We start from the raw sequence: 7,085 nt of genomic DNA on the forward strand, positions 1-7,085 counted from the left end.
AAGAAGAAGAAGAAGAAGAAGAAGAAGAAGAAGAAGAAGAAGAAGAAGAAGAAGAAGAAGAAGAAGAAGAAGAAGAAGAAGAAGAAGAAAGGTAGGAAAATAAAAAAGGGAAAAAAGGAAAAATTAAAACCTAAAAGAAGAAAAACACAATCTGCCCCATAAAAATTAAATACAGGAACTGGAAGGATGTCTCAGTGGTTAAGAGTACTTGGTAACTCTTTCAGAAGACTTAGGTCAGTTCCCAATTTCCTGTAAGCTCCAGGGAATCCAGTGACCTCCTCTGACCTCCACAGGCCTGCACACGTGTGGCATACACACACACACACACACACACACACACACACACACATACACACACTAAAATTTTTTTAAAGAATTAAGTGCAACAATCTGTCAGAAGTGCTTGGGTGTGTAGGTGTGGCTGGTCAAAGCATGAATACTAGTTCCTGTCCTGTTTTCTAGAAAGGTACTATGTCAACCAAGACAATAGCACCTCAGCCTTCTACCCAAAGACTGACTCCAGTTCTGAATATTTCAGTCATAATGCACACCCACCTGCTGTAAAGGGCACATTCCCCAAAAGAATTGAGAGAACAAAAATCTCAGAAAAACAATCCATAAGAAAGTTATTAAGTTCCAGCAGTTTACTATTGAGTACTGAAGGCTCCAATTAATTTGTTTCAGTACTTGAACAAAATGTTTTATCAAGGAACATTCACAATTTTTTATGAAGAAAATTATTTTTTTACTTGTCTTTTTGAGTACTTTATTTTTTATCAAGTCTTCTGTATTGTGGATGAGTATACAGAATCTTAATTTTCTATATGCGTTTTGGATTATGGCACAATGTACGTACTATAAAACTTACTATATTAGCTTTTATTACATTTATTTTAGTGTGTGTGGGTGCATGTGTGTGTGTAGTGTAGTGTAGTGTAGTGTAATATAGTGTGGTGTATAGATGTAGGCATTAGCCTGTCAAGGCATGCCTATGGAGGACAAAGAACAAACAGCTATATGAATTCAGTTTACTCCCTACTCCTATGCACAGGTCCCAGGGATCGAACTTGGGTCCTCAGGCTTGTATAGCAAGTGCTTTGCCCACTGAGCATTAAGCTGTCACAATTGTACAATTCTGTGGAATCACATGCATTGCACATCACTTGGTAACTGGCACTGCTGGCACCATAACTTCCGAAATTCATCGTTGCCTGAGTGTGAAAGAACACAGTACTCAGTCGCTATGGTTCTCCCTTCCAGTCGGCCCCTCCACTTCCTGTCCCTGAGAATTTGACTGTATCCCTGGTAAATGGTCATATGGTACCTGTCCTTTGTGACCGGCGTACTACACTTAGCATGATATTTTCAGGGTTCACTCTGGTAGCACATTCTAAAGATGTTTTGCTTCTCAAAATCGGTGAATATTCCACACAGCCTGCTTTGTATGTCCTTTTATCAGTCAACAGACACTTAGGGTATCCCCACGTTTTGGCCTTCACAAAAGAAGTATCTTCAAATGCTGATAGAGTACACATGTTCCTTGTTTATGGGTTTGTTGCTGCTGGTGGTGGTGTGTGAGGTAGAGTCTTACTCTGGGTGGACTGGAGCTCCCTAAGTAGAGCAGGCCAGCCTCAGACTCACAGACTCTGACTAATCTTCCTGCTGAGTGCTGGGATCAAAGGCATGTGCTTCCCTGTTCAGTCTCCAGGGCGTTTGTTCTCCAAACACTGAAACCCATGCTGTTTACTTTAGCTTTGTAGATGTTTAATATGGCAGTCAAAATGTACTTTTATTGGACTGTGAAAATATACAAGTTAAGCTTTCTAAAGCAAGATTAAACTGTCAGCCACAAATGACAACGCTTAAAAGCATGATGCCTTTAGTCAACCTAGTCAGTCAATAGAGCTCTAGACAAATGACGCCATCTTCCCAAACCTTTACTTTTAAATCCCCTAGTAACTGTTTAGCTGTGCGCTAAACATTGAGGTGAGCACTTCACAGGCATTGTGAAGTTTATGATCTGTTCAAAACTTCCCTACCCGGGTCAAACCGTTATCATTCCATCTTCGTAAGTTATCACGGGTGTGTATTTGGCATTACCTATCTCTTCTACTTCCTGGGACCTTAGTCCGTTAACTATCTACAAATTCAAATAGGGCTGATAGTGTCTTCTTTAGAGTGCTGATATCAAGACTATGTGGGGTGATTTAAGTGGTGTTGCTTCTACAAAATACTTACCTGCACGGAATATTAATGGTTAAATCTGATCTTCATTCAGTACAATCCCATTCATAATGGTCATACCTGAGAAATATATTCAGAATTTGAGAATAAATTTTAATATTAGCTTAAACCAAACACAGCTTAGTAAGTCACCTGCCTTCGGGTTTCTATACTTTGTTTTGACCATAAGCAACTTGAGGAGGAAAAATCTTCTAGTCCATCCTCCAAGGGAAGTCAGGACAGGAACTCACGGCAGGAAGATGGAGACGGAGGCCATGGAGGAGTGCAGCTTACTGGTTTGCTCCTTATGGCTTGCTGATCCTGCTTTCTTATAGACTCCAGGGCCATTTGCCCAGGGGTGGGTAGCACTCATAGCAATCTGGGCCCTCCAACATCAATGATCAATCAAGACAATGCCCCCAGGGCTTTCTCATAGGCCAATCTGGTGGCAGCACTTGCTCAACTAAGGTTCCTAATCCCAATGGCACCAGCCCGTGTCAAATTGACATGAAACTAGCTAAAACATCATTCTTCCTTTTAATTTATGTAAAACAATATATGAATGATATTAAGATCACATTCCAAATCCAAGTGAAATGAATTGGTAACAGTTACAAAGTTTTCCCCTTTCCTAAAATAGATATATTTGGGGGTGCTCTGTTTGAAACCAAGTTCTTTTAGATGTTTCAGGCCAATCTCCAGCTATACATCTTTGCTTTATACATCAAAGTCCATCTTACTTCTGAACAGATGCAAGCACAGAACTCAAGTGTCACTAAGATTTCCTTTAACTCAAGAATGCTCTGATTCTCAAAAATGTTAATTGTACCAATCACCAATCACTTAAAATGTAATAACACCATGTGGAGAGAGCTGCTTGTCTCTGACTCAAGGTCTTAAAATCAAGGTCAAAGGAGGCTTATATCCTAACGCCCTCAACCCTGCTCAACAGACAGAACAGGTCTGACTAGTACATGGGTACAGGCGAAATCGTCACATATGGATTGGATCTTAGTGAGAATGCTATTCTTTTGAAAGGGATATCTCCTTCCTCAAAACAGTGGTCTACCATGGCTTCTGGCTAGAGGTAACTCTTGAACAAACCTATACAATACAGCCTATCTGTTCACCATCATGAATGGAACAGCTAGCATTCTGTTCTTCTAGACAAAAGACCATGGATGCAGCCCATGGCTTTTTTTTTTTAATTTTTACTTCTAGGCCTTAATATAAACTATTCATTCACATGGCTTATACTTCCCAAGGGAACTGATATTAACTCCTCTGCTTCAATTCCAGGTTCCTCAATGACACATCACCAGTTGTAAGATTCTTTCCCTGACAATTTCAACTGGTTAATTTACACCTCTTCATTGAGCCCTATCTTGAGCTTTTTGTGCTTGGTTTATTTATGAATATCTGGGAACCTTGCTTTCTTTATGTTCGGAATATTTAGAAAACATAGTGCAGCATATTACAGATGCAGAGCATTGGCAAGTTGGATGCTATCTACACTACTGGTACCACCGCATCTGAATGTAGTATTGAATCTAATATTTGGGATTATATAGTTGGATCTGATCATTGAATTTACCAGCTTCCCTTGTGTCCCACACACCCATCCACAGCACAGTCAATCTAAGAGACTTATCTAAATAAGTTGTTTATTCTTCATCCCAATGCTGTCTAAATCTTCTTAGTTACAGGAGAAGGAGTGTCTCACGAAACACTTCTCTTATTCTTGATAAAGGAGTCTTCTCTCTACTCTGGACTTGGTGCTGTCCATAGTGGCATAATGGAAAGAAAACCAGACTTAAGCTGACTTCATTAATGTACTACGAATTTTCTGGGAACTAAACAAAAGAAAGATGATTTCCAAAGCCATTATGGATAATTACAATAGACACTGAACTGGACCCTATATTATCGGAAATAATATTTTAAAAAGAAACTTTGGTATTTAAGGTAGTTGGAAGCATACAGACATGAACCAATACCAACTTCAACTGAGACAAAATGGTCTTTTATTAAGCAAAGCTATTTATAAAAATCCACAGGATTAAGGATTAAAAATAAAGTACTGGAGAACTGGCAAGAAATAAAATCCACAGTCTGATATCCAGAACTGAGAGTTCAACTTAACAGTTCAGAGGGAACCCTGAATCTCACCTTAGAGAACTGAGTGACACATGACTGTAAAAGCACTTGTACCTTGGGACCAGACCAGTCACACTGATTATAAACAAAGATGTCAACTGGCAAACCATATGCACCATGAATAATTTAATCTAGGATTAGCAGAAGCCAGCTTCCATGTAACTCCATGATAAAAAACCAACAAACTACAGAGCCTAGGGGGATGTTTTTGTGTGTTACAGTTCTGGGTCTTGCTCTTGGAAAGAGAAGAACCTGGCTTAGTTCTGATACTAGCACCAGAGTGTTCTGGCCACCTGCTTGGTGATTCAGGAGCCCAGTCTTTCTATGTTTTAAGTTAAAAGTGTAAAAATATAGAAAGATGGAGATGGCTTTTTAATCTCCCACACAGATTTTTTGTATGCATGTGTGCCAGTATGTGCGCAAATGCCCATGGGCTTGGGTGTGCCTAGAAGACCAGGGATGAGCCTCAAGTGTCATTCCTCAGGAGCCATCCACCTTGTTTTTTGAGACAGAGCCATTCACTGAGACCTGAGTCTTGACAATTAAGCCATAGGGATCCACCCTTCTCATTCTTCCAAGAGCTGGTGTTTTAAATGTGTGTCACCAAACTCAGTCAACTCAGGTCTTCATGTCCGCATGACACTCTTCTAAAGGAACTACCTTCCCAGCCCTTAAGACCTGCACATTTAGTAAAAGTATCTGAACTTTCAGGCCATGCATAGTACCCTGTCTCAAAAATAAACAAACAAATAAATAACCTGTTCTTGCTTTAAAGGACCCAGAGATCATTAAAACAGTCACTCTGCAGGCTGGAGAGATGGCTCACTAGTTAAGAGGGTTAGCTGTTCTGCCAGAGGATTGGAGTTCTATTCTCAACACATATATGCCAGCTCACAACCATCTATAAGGCCAATTCCAGAGGATCCAATAGACGCCCTTTTCTGACCTCAAGCCGAGACATATATACAGACAAAACATCTACACACACTTGTTTAAATTTTGATAAATGTAAAGGGTCTAGAATGATGGCTCGATGGTTAAGAGCACTTACTGCTCTTAGAAAGGACATGGGTTCAAGTCGCAGGACCCGCGTGGTTGCTCACAGGTTCCTGTTCCAGGGAATCAATGCCCTCATCTGACATAAATTTAAAAAATGTTAACGAACACAGTATGTCTCTCTATTTATTTGGTCATCTTTAGAAATCTCAGAAATATTTTTAATATAAATAGTTGGTAAATTTTTAAGTATTTCATGTTTGGTAGAAATTATGTAACTAGAACTTCAACTATTTTCTTGCTTGTGGCTTCCATATAAAATCTATTTGTCATATATATATATCAAATTATGTTTTTATAGCACACATACATATATTATAAATATATGTTAAGATTTTTCTTTCCTAGTTTGTTGAAAGGAGGGCTAACCTAATTGATTTTTAGATATTAACTAAGTCTTGCATACCTGTAATAAATCTCACTGGACACGGTGAATAATTTTTTATGCATTGCTGAATTTGGTTTGTTAATGTTTTACTGAGTATTTTTTTTAATCTAAGTTTACAAAAGATGCTACTTTCTGGTTTTCTCTTTTTGTATTATCTTTTTTAAAGATTTTTTTTTAAGCAGACTGGATGTGAGATTTATTGCTGAACATGATTTGATAGAGTATAGGAGAGCAGTGTGGAAGCCCTCAGGAATACGCGGCTCTCCACTTGTCCAGGGGGTGTTACTTGGGGACTGGGCGTGTATTTGACCCCAAAGCCATCAGGAATGATCTGCTTCTCAGCAACCGTCTTCAAACTCATCTGCTTTAAATTTCATGGAGCCCCACTTCTTTGAAATGTGGATCTTCCATAGGCCAGGGAACTTGACCTTGTGCTCTCTGCAGAACTTCAATCACATACATATTCCTTACTCTGCACCCCGGTGTGGATTGGCGTGGTGATTTAGCCAGCCAATGTGAACCCTGGACACTGTGCCCTGGGGTTTCACAAAGGCACCATGAAAACCTGTCAACCCCAGCTCAGGACAACATTTTGTTGTTGTGGATGATATGGAAAGGATAGAGCCTCACTCGGATCTGAAAGCCATCCTTGCCACAACTCTTTACCATGGATTTGTTGGCACAAATTTGGGCAGCCTCCGGTGCTTCAGGAGAAAGCTGATCATATTCATCTGACACAATGTGGCCACAAAGTACGAATTCATCAACTTTTGCCTTCTTCTGTCCCAAGTCAAAAAGATGCAGATCTTACTATCATGGACACCCCAGCAGAAGAGAGACTTGTTCTTACAATACCCATAGCCCTGGGTGGGGAGGCAGCCCATAATGACAAAAAGGACTGTCCGTAGTCACCGCGTGGAAGGAAAAGAAGACAATTTATTTATTACTTTCAGGTGTGTGGATGTGTATATATATGAACTTGTATGAGTGTATGTGCACTGGATGTGTTCAGGAGCCCACAAAGGCAGAAGAGAGCATTGGATTCTGGACCTGGAGTTTTAGACCCTGTGCTGCTACATGCATGCTGGGATTCAGAGTCCCTCTACAAGAGCAGCAAATGTTCTCAGTCACTGAGCCATCCCTTCAGCCTCTTTTCTACTGTATTTGTCTGGATTTCGTAATAGTGTCATAACTTTAAAAATGAAGACCAGTTTCTCTCTTATTTTGATACTTTTCAGTGTTCCTCAGTGATGTCTGCTCT

General features: G+C 39.9%; 1 pseudogene; it reads right to left on the minus strand.

Moving 5' to 3' along the window:
* Nucleotides 1-6,291: 6,291 nt before the first annotated feature.
* LOC110309555 lies at nucleotides 6,292-6,708 on the minus strand (annotated as a pseudogene).
* Nucleotides 6,709-7,085: the final 377 nt, after the last annotated feature.

This window comes from Mus caroli, chromosome 14, assembly GCF_900094665.2.
Source record: "Mus caroli chromosome 14, CAROLI_EIJ_v1.1, whole genome shotgun sequence".
Taxonomy (NCBI): Eukaryota; Metazoa; Chordata; class Mammalia; order Rodentia; family Muridae; genus Mus; species Mus caroli.